A 16,794-nucleotide genomic window follows, 5' to 3' on the forward strand; every position below is an offset into this window, starting at 1 on the left:
TCCCTGAGAACAGGGAACGAGACGCTGCGTCACATGGCCATGCTTCAAGGTGTGCCTGCCCACAGTCCCTTCAGACGAAGCGGATGTTGTCATGTTGGCACGGTGACTTTTTATACTTCCTGGTCGCACGGTGATGACATCACCAGCTGCCGACGGTCAGTAGGATTGTGATTTGATAGCGATTTCAGACACCTGTCACGCTGAAGGCGTTCCCCGTAGCGTCAGCTGACGCAGCGTCTCGTTCCCTGTTCTCAGGGAACTAAGGTTACATACGTAACCGGGTACGTTTACACGTACATGTATTTATTTATGCCCCACAGTTACAAAAGGAAATCTCGCATTGACTTAAAACAATTACATCTGAATTTATAACACAAATGAGGAGCCTGGACAAACATGACAACTTGCATCTGCAAAATGGAAAGCAAATACAAATGTAAACTTGCCAATAAATACAGAAATGAAACAGTACCTAACCCTTTAGAAAGAAGGTAGAAAAAAGAATGAAATACTCCAAACTCAGGGGTTTCCACATTCACGGCATCTAAAATAAGAAGTTAGTAAAAATTTGGAAATGTGATTAATTATACATTACAAATATAACCTACTACAAAATGAAGTGAAATTTGAAATTTTATCAAAATCTTGATATCCCAGTTAAAACACGGTAACATTAAATTCAGGACTATTTAATGCATTTTAGTATAGACTTTAAAGGACCTGCAGACACACAATGAATGAAAAAGCAAAGTGAATATATCCAGTGTTTTATCTAATAATATTATTGTATTTAATAGTAAATAAATAAAAGTGTGAAAATGAAACAAGTAAATTAATGACCAAATAGCTAAATTAAGTAATAAAAGAGGAGCCGTATAGGCTATGGTGGTTGAGAGAGATTTTTTTCATTTACAACTCGAACTGGAGGCACAACAGTTTGCTACATTTCTGTAGTTTGATATGCTGCCAACAGAACTTTAAGATCCCACTCTTTTCGTTTTCTTTCTTGCTGCATTAAAGATTAAATTGTAATGATGTAATTGTGATCTGCTCTCATGATGATATCTCACAGCTGAAGCAGAGCTACGAACTGACTGTATTTCCCCTCACCACGCTAACAGGTCAATCAGTTCGTAGTTCTGCTTCAGCTGTGAGTGAGATACTCTCACGACTGGTGAACAGAATGGCCCCACTTTATATTAGGTGGCCTTAAGTACTTTGTACTTACATCAAAAAATAAGTACAATGTACTTACTGTGCCCATATTGTATTGCAAAGCACCTTTGCTGATATTGAGGTGGGATAAGGGTAGAGTTAGGGACAGGTGTGGTGGTGTGGGTCAGTTTAAGGGTTGGGTTAGGTGTAAGGGAAGTGCCAACTGTGTACTTACAAATGTAACTACAGAAATTAATTACAGATGTAATTACATGCTGGTATATTTTAAAATGCAAGTACAATGTAAAAACATGTAGGTACACAATAAGTGCATTGTATCAAATTACTAATTACAATGCTATTACATAGTAATTAAAGGGATCCCCTGGTGTTGAGACTTGTATGGCTTAATATAACATAAATGATGTCTCTTACTGAATTATGTAGTAGAAAACCCATGAAAGATCTATGTTATTTTAAAAATCGATTTTATATTTGGACCATGGGCGGCGCCATTTTGTTTGCGTTCTAGGTTGATGACGTAGAAAGGTTGAACTCCTCAATCAGCTGGCTTTACCCGTAGCTATTTTTACCACAACGCAACTCGAAAATTGTTTCAGAGTTAAACAAAACCAATGAATTGCTTTGTAATTGTACTTAAAACACACTCAAACATACATGTGCACACAATCTCACCTACACAAGTCACAAACAGATCGGCGGGCGGGCACACGACAGACTGTCTCAATCGAGATGTTGGGCTGCTCAGTCTCCACGACGGGCTGAATCTGAAATCAACCTCCTATACCCTTAAATAGGGCATTATTTGAAGGGACGGCCATTTCTAGTGTTGTCCGACACCATAGTGGACATGTTCGAGTGCAGTCATTCAGTCTCACGCGCCGCAATAACGAGTGTAAAGCCGATTTACAAACAGCTGTCCGACTTCACGCACTCAAACATACATGTGCACACAAACTCTCTCTCTCTCACAGACTCACACACACACCCCAACAGATCGGCGCGAACACACACACACACACACACACACACACACACACACACACACACACACACACACACACGCACTGCGTGCGCGCATACATAACCCTTCCCTGTGTTGATATCATAGACTGTTGATATGCAGTAGATGAACTGTAATGCCTAATGTAACCAGCAGAGGGAAATATCTAGGTAGGACGATGGGATAAGGTAACGTGAGGAAGAGAGGCAGGATGTTTTGGTGATGATGCATGCGATTGAGACAGAGCAGTCTGTTAGGTGTGTGTGCGCGCCCGCCGATCTGTTTGTGACTTGTAGGTGAGTTTGTGTGCACATGTATGTTTGAGTGAGTTTAAGTACAATTACAAAGTAATTCATTGGTTTTGTTTAACTCTGAGACAATTTTCGAGTTGCGTTGTGGTAAAAATAGCTACGGGTAACGCCAGCTGATTGAGGAGTTCAACCAATCTACGTCATCAACCTAGAACGCAAACAAAATGGCGCCGCCCATGGTCCAAATATAAAATCGATTTTTTAAATAACGTAGATCTTTCATGGGTTTTCTACCACATAATTCCGTAAGAGACATCATTAATATTATATTAAGCCATACAAGTCTCAACACCATGGGATCCCTTTAAGGCCACCTAATATAAAGTGGGTCCAACAGAATTACTGACAAGCCAGAAATTAATTTAACCTTCCAATAGCCTCTCGTTTCTACACTGGATGAATCTGGGATGCTTCAAAATGATTCATCTGTGCGCAGAGCCAAATTAACGCAAAGGCAAACTTGGCACGTGCCTAGGGCCCGATTGGCGTGATGGGGCCCAGACAGAGGAACAAAATAATAATAATAATAATAATAAACATGAAATGTACAAATGACCTATCTACAATTTATTTCAATATTTATTAATTAACTAAAAATAATGACGAGTTACATTTGAAAACCCCTGCCAGGGTGAGGATTTTCAGAAACGGCGGTTGCAGCGTTGTCGTGTGGACAGCGTTTTTGCCTTGCGATGTCAGAGTGTGCGCCGTTATCCGCTGTATTTGACGTCAGATTGTTCGCTGCTGACTGCTTTGTTGACGACCCTATGGTTGACGATTCTATGCAATGTCGGACGTAGCCCACATATTGCTGATAGGAACTGTGCTAATAGGACTGCTTGTATCATGTACACAGATACATGCTCAGGTATATTGTGAAACAGAGGCGTCAGAATGAAATTCTAGCCTTCTGATTGGCCAACATGTCTTTACAATCAGGGTGATATTGCCGCCTGCTGGTGTGGCATGCTTTTGACAGTGCTTGATAGTGGGTTTTTGCGTTTTCATGTAGACGGAGATTTCTTTAAAACCGAGCATGTGTGGATGGGATTTTTTTTTTTAAACGCAGGAAAAACTTCCCGTGTCCGTGTGGACTAGGCCTAACATTCAAGATGCTTTCGGGTGCAGCAAAATGTAAAAAGAAAAAAAGGCGGGCTTTACAGAAGTTTCTGTCGGGCAGCCGTCCGACAGCTGTGAACCTGCTCGAGTTAGCAGAGCCAGAGGCCGAGCCAGGCCCGGAGACACGGCCCAACGACGTGATGGAAGATGCGGCAGAAAATATTCCCAGTACACAAAGTTTGGCACAATATGGTGTTTTAAGATTAAACCGTTCTGACAAGCAGTTTATTACATCCTTCCAGGACTTCTGTATATCAGAACATTCCCATAGACAATGAATTAGAGTTCCTTTATAATTTTGGCATTTTCAGGAATATTGCTAGACATATGATTGAGTTTTTCAGGTGTTATATAAACCCTTGTCAACCATTTATACTGTAATAATTTAAGCCGCGTGTTTATGATTTGTTTTTGCGCCTACATGCTTCAGTCCATTCAAATTCCTCTATTTCTTCTTGAATGTCTTTCCTCCGTGCGTTTAATTTGTCTACAGCAGACTCTTTTGAGTTAGACATTATTAGATTATAATATTTTGACAATTGGCCCTTTTCACCTCTTTTTTCCAATTATTTACTCAATTAATGACCATTTGGGGATGTACATAATATCTGTAGACCTGGAAGACATAAAACATTTAAGCTGTGAATATAAGAATTTTTTTTTTTTGAGGGAATCTGGTGTTTATCACACAATTCTTGAAATGTAAAAAGTATTCCATCCATATACAAGTCTTTAATAGTCTGAATACCTTTAGTTTTCCATAGTTTAAATCCTCCATCCTTATATTTATTATTATTTTTTGTTAGACAGTTTCTAAATGGTCTTGATGAATGTGAAGGGGTCATGTTTGCCTTCTTGTTCTTAATTACAACATTTATAAATGTTGTAATCTATTGCATTTTGCGGAAAATCTTAATTACAACATTTATAAATGTTGTAAGCTATTGCATTTTGCAAAAAATCTTAATTACAACATTTATAAATGTTGTAAGCTATTGCATTTTGCAGAATATCGTAATTAAATGTGTTGATTAAATGTAAACAGAGCAAATAAGATAAACTTATTTGCTCTGTTTACTTAGTTTAATGACACCTATTGGTTATTTACTGGTACTACTGCCTTAAAGGGATCCCATGGTGTTGAGACTTGTATGGCTTAATATAACATAAATGATGTCTCTTACTGAATTATGTAGTAGAAAACCCATGAAAGATCTACGTTATTTTAAAAATCGATTTTATATTTGGACCATGGGCGGCGCCATTTTGTTTGCGTTCTAGGTTGATGACGTAGAGTGGTTGAACTCCTCAATCAGCTGGCATTACCCGTAGCTATTTTTACCACAACGCAACTCGAAAATTGTTTCAGAGTTAAACAAAACCAATGAATTCCTTTGTAATTATACTTAAAACACACTCAAACATACATGTGCACACAAACTCACCTACACAAGTCACAAACAGATCGGCGGGCGCGCACACGACAGGCTCTGTCTCAATCGAGATGTTGGGCTGCTCAGTCTCCACGACAGGGGCTGAATCTGAAATCGACCCTATACCCTTAAATAGGGCATTATTTGAAGGGACGGACATTTGTAGTGTTGTCCGACACCATAGTGGACATGTTCGAGTGCAGTCATTCAGTCTCACGTTCCACCGCAATAACGAAAGCCGATTTACAAACAGCTGTCCGACTTCACGCACTCAAACATACATGTGCACACAAACTCTCTCTCTCACACAGACTCACACACACCCCAACAGATCGGCGCGAACACAGCAACACACACACACACACCAACAGATCGGCGCGAACACACACCCAGCCCAACAGATCGGCGCGAACACACACACACACGCACGCACGCACTGCGCGCGCATACATAACCCTCAATCTATTCCCTTTGTTGATATCCTGTTCAACACATCCTGTTCCCCAGATAGACTCTGTCTATGGATAGACTGTTGATAGTAGATTAACTATAATGCCTAATGTGACCAGCAGAGGGAAATATCTAGGTAGGACGATGGGATAAAGTAACGTGAGGAAGAGAGGCAGGATGTTTTGGTGATGATGCATGCGATTGAGACAGAGCAGTCAGGTGTGTGTGTGCGCGCCCGCCGATCTGTTTGTGACTTGTGTAGGTGAGTTTGTGTGCACATGTATGTTTGAGTGTGTTTTAAGTACAATTACAAAGCAATTCATTTGTTTTGTTTAACTCTGAAACAATTTTCGAGTTGCGTTGTGGTAAAAATAGCAACGGGTAACGCCAGCTGATTGAGGAGTTCAACCACTCTACGTCATCAACCTAGAACGCAAACAAAATGGCGCCGCCCGTGGTCCAAATATAAAATCGATTTTTTAAATAACGTAGATCTTTCATGGGTTTTCTACCACATAATTCAGTAAGAGACATCATTTATGTTATATTAAGCCATACAAGTCTCAACACCATGGGATCCCTTTAACAATGACACTCCCAATGGATGAGGATAATTTAATAGCATTTAATAGAGCCATGTAATAACGTATAATGAATATCAAAAAATAGTCTGATAGACTGTTTAATATACAACATAACCAATTTGTAACCAAAGACTAGGCTATGTAAAATGTGAATTAACTTTTATGAGTAACTTTGGTAAGTTTCAGATTTCAATTCATAAATAACATCGATGTGGGGGGCCCAAAAAATGCAGTCTGACTAATCCAGCTCTGTCTGTGTGTGCAACGAGTAAGATATGTTTGTGGATCCGCGCATGCATTCATTGACTTTGTGAGTCGATCCTATATGGTCTCAAAATCCAAATGAATCAAATAGGATCGACTCACAAGTCAATGAATGCATGCGCAGCACCGTTTCCACAAATGCACATTTAACTCGTTGCACGCACAGATTAATCATCTTAATACTAAATGTGACGGTTCCGTCAGTTTGTTTAATCCTGAGTTACAGGTGATTGCCTGAGGGAAGGCGTGGTTTCGCACCTGAACCTAATTATGTCCCTTTAAGAGGGACTGGATCAAACCGAGCAGGAGGGAAGAGCACGTTTGGGCCTGGCATTGAATGCAGGAGTGATTTGTCCGTCGTTTGTTCATCATGAGAGTGCCTGAGATCTGACGTTATGTTGGAGTTTGGAGGGAGACCACAGCTGCATCGGAGTTCACGTTGATTCATCTTCCCCGTGTCGATCCGCATCACCTGTTTGTTATTTGGTGTGATTGATTACATGCATTTCATACTTGCACTTGCACGCTTACATACTGACTAACATGTACACTGAATATTCAACATTTTATGTTTAATATTACTTTAGTGTATTAAACATTATTCTTTATACAGCGGTTGTGTGGCGTCTCCCTTTGTTTGTTGCGGTTTACGAATGGAAATCGTAACAAATGGGGGCTCGTCCTAAAGAAAGAGTAGTTTGAATGTGGAAGCTCATTTTTTTTGGTTATTAGTGCTGCTTTGTTGGATGCAAGTGTGACTAATAATTGAATCTTTGTTTTTTCACATATTTTGGAGCTATATATGTGAACTAATGTGTGAACGTACGTTGTGAATGTCCCGCAAGATTGAAGGTAGTCGTCAGTTTGAGGTAAGTGCATTTTTTTATTAAGTTGCAGATAGAGCTTATTCCTCTTTTCCCATTAGGGTTGAGCAACGCTTTGCGTTGATTTGTTATTTTGCCTTTCTTATTTTTGTGCAGGCTTTTGGGTGAAGCACACCGCCGTGGTTGCGAGTTGGGCTGCTTTGCTCAATTTCAAAACTATCGGTATTTTGGTGTTTAATGACGCTTTACTCTTGAAAGCTGCATGAAGACTAGGTAAAGGATAGTTTAGTGAATTGATAGGAAGTGTAGATGGGGAAAGAGTGAATGGGTTTTTGTCTGTAGCTTCGATTATAAATGCACTTTTCCTTAAAATTAGAGTAACTAATACATTTAATATGGCATCCGTTGAGGAGTTTGTTAAAGCGCCGTCAGAAGATGGGTTAAATTTGTTGATGAAACAACAGTTGTGGGAACTAGTTGAGCACTTTAAGATTGGTGATGTGGATAAACGAATAAAGAAAAACGAACTTCGTTCTATTGTGAGAAACTGGCTAAGTGAAAACAATTTGTTGACCATTTCCGCACCGAGCAAGCATGAGGGTGTAAAAAGTTCGCTTGATATTTTTTCCGGATTGTCGTTTGAGCAAAGAAAAGAGATTTTGCAAATGCAACAAATTCACGATAAAGAGTTGGTAAAGGAAACCAAACAGTATGAGTTTGAGATTGAAAAATTAAAAGTTGATAATTCGCTCAAGCTACGTGAGATTGACTTTGCACGTGAGAAACTAGAGGCTGAGAAATCCGAACGAGAGTTTGAGTTGCAGACGGAGCGTCTGAAATTGGCAAAGGAGGGTAGATTATCCCATGAGAGTGGTGATAAATTACATAGTGGTTTTGATTTAGCTGGTAATTTGAGATTGCTCCCTAAATTCAACGAACATGACCCTGATGTTTTTTTTTCTTTATTCGAGACTATAGCTGAGGAAGGTAAATGGCCAAATGCTGTTAGAGTTGTAATGCTTCAAACTGTAATTACAGGCAAAGCACAGGAGGCCTATGCAGCGCTTACCATGGAGGATAGGAGAGATTATAACAAGGTAAAATTGTCTATCCTAAAAGCTTATGAGCTGGTTCCTGAAGCATACCGCCAGCGTTTCAGGAACTGGAGGAGAAGTGATCGCCAAACACACTCTGAGGTGGTAAGAGAACTTGTTTCACACTTTGACCGTTGGTGTAATTCTTCTGGTGTTGAGGATTTTGAGAGCTTACGTGACCTTATTATTCTGGAACAGTTTAAGAACATTGTTCCTGAATATATTGCTACATACATAAATGAAAAGAGACCAGATGATGCTTTTCAAGCTGCAGTTTTAGCAGATGATTACATATTGACGCATAAAACTTCGTATAGAGAAGAGAGATCAGGGCGTCACCACGGTAATTTCAGTGAAAATAGAGTTGTGTCAAAGAGATTCGAACCAATGCATATGTCAAAAGTTGATAGAACTCGGCATGAGAGAGCTGACCGAGATTTAGTGTGCAATTACTGCTTTAATATTGGGCATTGGAAAAATAAGTGTCCGGTTTTGGCCGCAAAGCTGAAGTCCAGCCAAAAGAACAAGTTGCATGTTAATGTTAATCCTGTGTTAATGACTGAGACTACTCCAATTTCAAATGAGGTTGAGAGGGGCAGATCTTTGGAAGAAGGAAAATCAGTGTCTGATTCAAAAACCGTAAACACAAAATTTGCTCCGTTTATTTCACAAGGTTTTGTTTCTCTGACTAATTCTGAGGTTAAAGTTCCAGTTTCAATTTTGCGAGATACAGGTTCCTCTGAATCCTTTATTCTTGAATCTGCCTTAAGTTTTTCAGAGACATCCAGTGAAGGGAGGAATGTTCTGATCAGGGGGATTGGGTTGCAGACTCTTTCTGTTCCTTTGCACAGGGTAAATCTGACGTCGGAGTTGGTTTGTGGAGAAGTGACCCTGGGAGTGCGTCCATCATTACCAGTGGAGGGTGTCATGGTAATTCTTGGAAATAATTTAGCTGGAGGTAGGGTATGGCATGATGTAATACCACCACCTCTTGTAGTGCCTACTCCACTGGTTAAAAAGTCTGATGCGCTTAAACAAAAATTCCCTGAGGTGTTTACAGCGTCTGTAGTAACTCGTTCAAAACGTCGTGAGATGTCTTGGGAGGAAAGGGAAGTGAAAAAATGTGTTGTGCCTGGTTTATCAGCTCTTTCTCCAATTTCTCATAGGGAGTTGGTGATAGCACAACAGAATGATCCTGGGTTACAGCAGTTATTTGATGTTGTGATCTCATCCCAGGAGGTAGGAGATGCTGTCGGTGGGTATTTCATTCAAGATGAGGTTCTCTTGAGAAAATATGTGCCTTATAAGAGAAGTTTGATGGAGGAAGCTGTGATTCAAGTTGTGGTGCCAAAACCATTTCGAGAGGTGGTAATGCGAAGTGCACATGGTGAGGTTGTAGGTCATTTAGGAGTGAATAAAACTTATGACCGAGTTTTGCGACAGTTTTATTGGCCTTGCTTAAAGAAAGCTATTTCAGCTTTCATTAAAACGTGCCATACATGTCAGTTAACCGGCAAGCCAAACCAATCTTTGAAACCAGTGCCTTTGTGTCCTATAACTGTTACAAACAAACCTTTTGAACATCTGATAATTGACTGTGTTGGACCGTTACCGACGTCTAAATCAGGTAACACGTATTTACTTACGGTGATGTGTCAGGCAACTCGGTACCCAGCAGCCTATCCAATTCGAAAGATTACCACTAAAGTAGTTGTAAAAGCGTTAACCCAATTTATTTCTATTTTTGGGATACCTAAAACCATTCAGAGTGATAAAGGTACCAACTTCACATCACGTATGTTTGCTGAGATTTTGAGAGTGCTTAAGGTAAAACACAATCAATCAAGTGCTTATCATGCGCAAAGTCAGGGGGCGCTCGAACGGTTTCACCAAACATTAAAGGCGCTGTTACGTGCTTACTGTGTGGAGTTGAATCGCGACTGGGAGGAAGGGTTACCGTGGTTGTTGCTTGCAGCTAGAGAAGTACAGCAGGAGAGTTTGGGTTTTAGCCCAAACGATCTGGTTTTCGGTCATAGTGTACGTGGTCCTCTTTCTGTTTTGCAGGAGGAATTAGGGGAAAAGGATCCTCCGGAAAAACTGTCAGAATATGTGAACGGTTTCCGTAGGCGCTTGTTTTTGGCGGGAATAGGTGCTCAGAAAAATCTTATTGGTGCTCAGAGTAAAATGAAGAAGCACTTTGATAAACATGCAGAATGTCGAGAGTTTACACCAGGTGATCAGGTGTTGGTTGTTTCCTTCGCCTGGATCTCCTTTTTGTGCCCGATTTACTGGTCCATACACTGTTCTTCGTAAGATGACTGATCAAAACTATCAAATTGAGACTCCAGATCGCTGATGAGATTGAATAGTATGTTGTAGTGTTTGAGTTGTTCGTTTTTTTTTCTTTTTGCTGTGCTGTCTTTGCTGCCTTAAATTTGCTTCCAGGATCCGGATTGCTGGGGGTAACGAGAGCAGAGTGGAAGAATGGAAGTGACTGAGGAAAACACTATCATACTGGATTTGGAGGTTATATTTAAAACGGAAGTATTTGTTGTTTTGTTTAAACTTATTGTTTAAAGTTTTGATCCTTATCTGGTGATGGCGGATTTTTTTAAACGGGGGTGTGTGACGGTTCCGTCAGTTTGTTTAATCCTGAGTTACAGGTGATTGCCTGAGGGAAGGCGTGGTTTCGCACCTGAACCTAATTATGTCCCTTTAAGAGGGACTGGATCAAACCGAGCAGGAGGGAAGAGCACGTTTGGGCCTGGCATTGAATGCAGGAGTGATTTGTCCGTCGTTTGTTCATCATGAGAGTGCCTGAGATCTGACGTTATGTTGGAGTTTGGAGGGAGACCACAGCCGCATCGGAGTTCACGTTGATTCATCTTCCCCGTGTCGATCCGCATCACCTGTTTGTTATTTGGTGTGATTGATTACATGCATTTCATACTTGCACTTGCACGCTTACATACTGACTAACATGTACACTGAATATTCAACATTTTATGTTTAATATTACTTTAGTGTATTAAACATTATTCTTTATACAGCGGTTGTGTGGCGTCTCCCTTTGTTTGTTGCGGTTTACGAATGGAAATCGTAACACTAAAATAATCTTGAAGGGGGGGATTCTGAAATCTACTGACGCTTCAATATACCTGTATATATTTATATCCTAATTAACTTAATAATCAAAACCTTAATTAATATTTATCTTCCTATATTACCTATATTATTATAATGATTCTTTCCAGTTATGATTTTGCTTTGTTTCTTGGTTTCTAAAGTGTGTATTTGGTCTCTGAGGAGTGACTGAGGGTCTGGCCTAGAGATGTGTGATGTGTCACTAAACACTGGCAACAAGGTCATGTGTTTGGATTTTGGAGGTATCACACACCCCTAACATGTCAGGAGTGCAGCAACAGGGATTGCTCACTTAGCCCGGCTTCCAGAGATGAAATATGGATTTGTCTTTCATTTAATTTATTATATTTTATTCCTTTTATATTTCCTTTTACTGAAACACTAAAGACTCAAGATGAATATTGCCTGTACTATTGTGTGTCCCTCTCACTGAAAGAAAGCACATGCTATCAGTATGTTTTGGTAAGAACTGGTTAGAACTGGAGCGTAATCAGCTCCAACCTTGGAGAGACTGTGTATCTGTGTATGTGCGCAATATTCAATGTTACAGATCAGAATTTACATTTACATTTAATCATTTAGCAGACGCTTTTATCCAGAGCGACTTACAAAAAAGGGGAGAGCAATAGAAGCAACGAAACAAACAAGGCCAACAACCTGTAAGAGCTGTAAGAAATCTCAATTAATTAGCACAATACACAACAATTTTTTTTTTTTTTTTTTTTTAAGACATCTACAAAACTCACGTACGCAAAATGCCGAACACTGGATTTTGATAGCTATGATAACAACCCATTAGGACTAAGAATTGAGTACAATGGGCACCCTAAGAGATGGGTGGACTTGTTGTTCTGGGCAAGCTGGCGCATGCTCCAGATCTGGAAGGTCACTACGGGCCTAATTCTGGGGTGAAAGCATCAATAAGTGACACGTCTATGGAAATGTGCATCAGATTAACTGACATGAGTGGACATTTACCATGACTGTGCATTGTCTCTGAGCCAATCAGAACCATCCACATTGTAGTAATGACGTAGATAAGACCTTGAAAACAGTATAACTGTTGGGACAACAGTATGTACGATAGGGCAAGGCAACGAGACGGTGAGAGAGGGAGCGCGGCCTACGAACTCCTTGTGAGACTTGAAGCTGGCTTCTGCTTTTGAAACCTCAAACTATTCTTAAGTAAATTTTTCTTTTAATTAATTGCAATCCTGACTCTGTCTTCATTTCTTCACTACTGGTCCTGGGTCATAAGCTGTTTACCCCTAACAATATCATAAAATAGAACACCTCACAAAAAACGACGCACGAAAAAATAAATAAAGAGTTGCACGAGTCAGAATTCAGGTAAAAATCGGACGCAATTCACAGCGTATGCCAATCTTAAGAAAAAAAAATGAATACAAATATGATACGGTTTGGTGAAAAACAAACTGAAACTCAATGTATAAAGATTATCCTGGCCGTTGGTTGTGTACGAGGGCGTTCACGTGACTATTATTAACATTGCAGTTCACTCTGACTCGCTCAGGAGAAGCACACAAGTTGTAGCCAGCTGAACTCAGCCCCGCCCACAATTTTTTTAGGTCGGGTAGTTCGGTCTGGCCTTGCTCCAAACAATATGCCATATTTTGCAATATGACATCACATCACACTCTGGAGAGGAGATTGCTGTCAGGGGGTACTCTCCTCTCCAGTCCTCTCCTCCACGACCAACCATCAGCTCCACATCCACCGTTGACTTAATGAGTATAAGTTGATCCCGACCATAATTTAAAAGTGCTGAAGTTTGTTTAATAAAAGTGGCAAGGCAAAATAGAAACGACACACACGTAAACATCATTGTCAGACGGCCTGCCACACACAACAGTGCCATCTTTAGTCTTTTCTGATGGACCAACACCAGCAGCTGACATGGCACCCCAGACCATCACTGACTGTGGGTACTTGACACTGGACTTCAGGCATTTTGGTATTTCCTTCTCCCCAGTCTTCCTCCAGACTCTGGCACCTTGATTTCTGAATGACATGCAAAATTTGCTTTCATCTGAAAAAAGTACTTTGGACCACTGCGCAACAGTCCAGTGCTGCTTCTCTGTAGCCCAAAAGTGGCTTGACCTGGGGAATGCGGCACCTTTAGCCCATTTCCTGCACACGCCTGTGCACGGTGGCTCTGGATGTTTCTACTCCAGACTCAGTCCACTGCTTCCACAGGTCCCCCAAGGTCTGGAATCGGTCCTTCTCCACAATCTTCCTTAGGGTCCGGTCACCTCTTCTCGTTATGCAGCATTTTTTGCCACACTTTTTCCTTCCCACAGACTTCCCACTGAGGTGCCTTGATACAGCACTCTGGGAACAGCCTATTCGTTCAGAAATGTCTTTCTGTGTCTTACCCTCTCGCTTGAGGGTGTCAATGATGGCCTTTTGGACAGCAGTCGGGTCGGCAGTCTTACCCATGATTGCGGTTTTGAGTAATGAACCAGGCTGGGAGTTTTTAAAAGCCCCAGGAATCTTTTGCAGGTGTTTAGAGTTAATTAATTGATTCAGATGAATAGGTTAATAGCTCGTTTAGAGAACCTTTTCATGATATGCTAATTTTTTGAGATAGGAATTTTGGGTTTTCATGAGCTGTATGCCAAAATCATCAGTATTAAAACAATAAAAGACCTGAAATATTTCAGTTGGTGTGCAATGAATCTAAAATATATGAAAGTTAAATTTGTATCATTAGATTACGGAAAATAATGCAATTTTATCACATATGCTAATTTTTGGAGAAGGGCCTGCATTCTAAATTCTTCATTAACCCTGTATTCTTTAGATAAATATTGAAATGCATGTACATTCTACATGATTTAACTAATAATAATAGCCTACATTTTTATTTATTTAAAACTGATAGACTAAATTTATGGAAGGAGTTCTTTGTTTTTTATTTATTTATTATTTTTATATTATTTTTTTTATAATAACATGAAACACAGAATGCCAACAGTACATGCCAGGAAGCAGGAAAATAATATACCTTTTAAAAAGATTCATAGTTTTTACAGCTTTCTTATTGGAAGACTGAATTTTAACTCTTCCAGAAAGGCTTACAATTACAAAATGTACATTTATCTATTCTTTGTTAATCCACACACTCGTTGGTGTACTCGTCATATCCTTTGAGGATAATGAATGTGCTCACATTCACAGAAATGTACCCAATTGATTTGGACTTGCTTTAACATGTTGAATAATATGGGACAGATAGATTGATCGTAAGCCTCACCAGTGGAGAAACAAGACCAAACATCAGCATTGATTCAGTGTTTGTCTTTTCAACACTGAAAAGCATGGTATTGTCAACATTGATCCAATATTACTTAGCATTGAAATTTCAACCTCAACCAAAATGATGATTCTGATGGAATTTCAACATTGACTCAATGTCACAATGCAATCTTGGATGTGCCGTACTCCAATGGTGGAGGGGTGAGATCTAACTGTTGTTTAACAAGGAACTAGTGTTGTCCAGTGAAGGGTGAGGGTTTTTAATGCTGCCTGTTGGTATTTTGAAGGTGGTTACATTTCAATTGGTTTTAGTCTCCAATGTTCATTACACATTCATACGTGTTGGAATTACAGCTCTTCACCTGTGGTTAGAAGCAATTATTTCTTTTTGAATGACATGTTAACTTAATATATACTTATCTTGAGCAAAATAAGCAAGATGATGTTCAATACCATTAACATTTGTGCTTCCAGGGCTTGGGGAGAAGATAATTCGGTGGGTAAACTCCTCTACAAGCTCCGGTCACCCAGGAATCACCACTACAACCAGGCTGATAAGGAAATGATTCTGATGGGACTCGTTACAAGCAGATGTTGCTGACTTCGTCAATGCTTGCCACACATGCGCGTCAGCAAAGATCCCAAAACAGCTCCCAGCAGGTCTCTTACAACCACTACCCATCCCTCAACGTCCATGGTTGCACATACTTATTGACTTTGTTACTGATCTATCGCCATCTCAAGATAATACCACCATACTAACTGTGACTGAGCGGTTTGAACATTCTTGTCCAAAGAATGTTGACTAATCCCTCTGCCTAAGCTACCCACAGCCTTCGAAACTGCTGAACACCTGCTCCAATACGTATTTAGATATTATGGGCTTCCAGACGATATTGTCTCGGACTGAGGACTTCAGTTCACGTCAAGGGTATGGTCAGCTTTCTTCAAATTGTTAAATGTTAATATAAGCCTCACCTCTGGTTACCACCCACAGTCTAATGGACAAACTGAACGCCTACATCATGAGATATCCAAATTCCTCAGAAAGTACTGCCAGCAGAACCAAACGGACTGGAGTCGCTTCCTTTCCTGGGGAGAGTATGCACAGAACTCTATCCTCCAACCCGCTACCAAGTTAACGCCCTCCTGACTATACATCAGGACAGTGGGTGTGGTTATCCACTCCGGGTCTATGATTACGGCTTCTATGTAGGAAGCTCAGTCCCAGGTATGTGGGTCCATTCGAAATAGTCAAACAGATTAACACAGTGTCATATCATTTAGAATTACCTGCCACTTACCACACTTACACTCCCACCTTTCATGTGACTCTGTTAAAACCGGCTGATGGTCCGGCTGATGGTCCTTTTGTGTAGCAAAAGTCCCGTGAAGCAGGCCCCCCATCGATGATCGTGGATGGAGAGGAGGCGTTTTCCGTGCGGAAGTTGCTAGATTCCAGACGCCAGGCAGATACAGTATCTGGGCGATTGGGAGGGGTACGGCCCGGAGGAGAGGTCTTGGGTCAACTCGAAGGACATTCTGGACCCCAACTTAATCAATGACTTTTATAGGACCCACCTGGAGAAACCGGCCCCACGACTCCGAAGAAGACCTCGGTGACAATGTACTAACTCACTTTTACGGACTTTATTTCCCATAATCCCACACTGCGGGACTGATTACCATCCACCTGTTCCTCATAATCTGGCCTATTTATTCTCTGAGCGCACACACACACACACACACACACACACACACACACACACACACACACACACACACACACACACACACACACACACACACACACACACACACACACTTTGAAGTCTTGTTTAGCTCCGGTGACATTTCTGAGCATTTATCTATTGTTATTCTGATCTGCCTGTTTATGAACTTGCCTGTTTATCGACTCAGCTTCTTGCTGCCTGCCATTTTGATCTGTGTTTGCCTGTACTCTGGTTATTCGACTGTTTGCTGCCTGTCCTGACCCTTGCCTGGTATGACTAAGATTTAGGCCTTGCCTGTGATACTGCTGTTACTCCTTGACTACTGACCTCTGCCTGTTATTACTGTGAGTTTGTGTATTTCCAATTAACTGCAAATGGAT

This window comes from Pseudorasbora parva, chromosome 6 (genome assembly GCF_024679245.1).
Source record: "Pseudorasbora parva isolate DD20220531a chromosome 6, ASM2467924v1, whole genome shotgun sequence".
Classification (NCBI taxonomy): domain Eukaryota; kingdom Metazoa; phylum Chordata; class Actinopteri; order Cypriniformes; family Gobionidae; genus Pseudorasbora; species Pseudorasbora parva.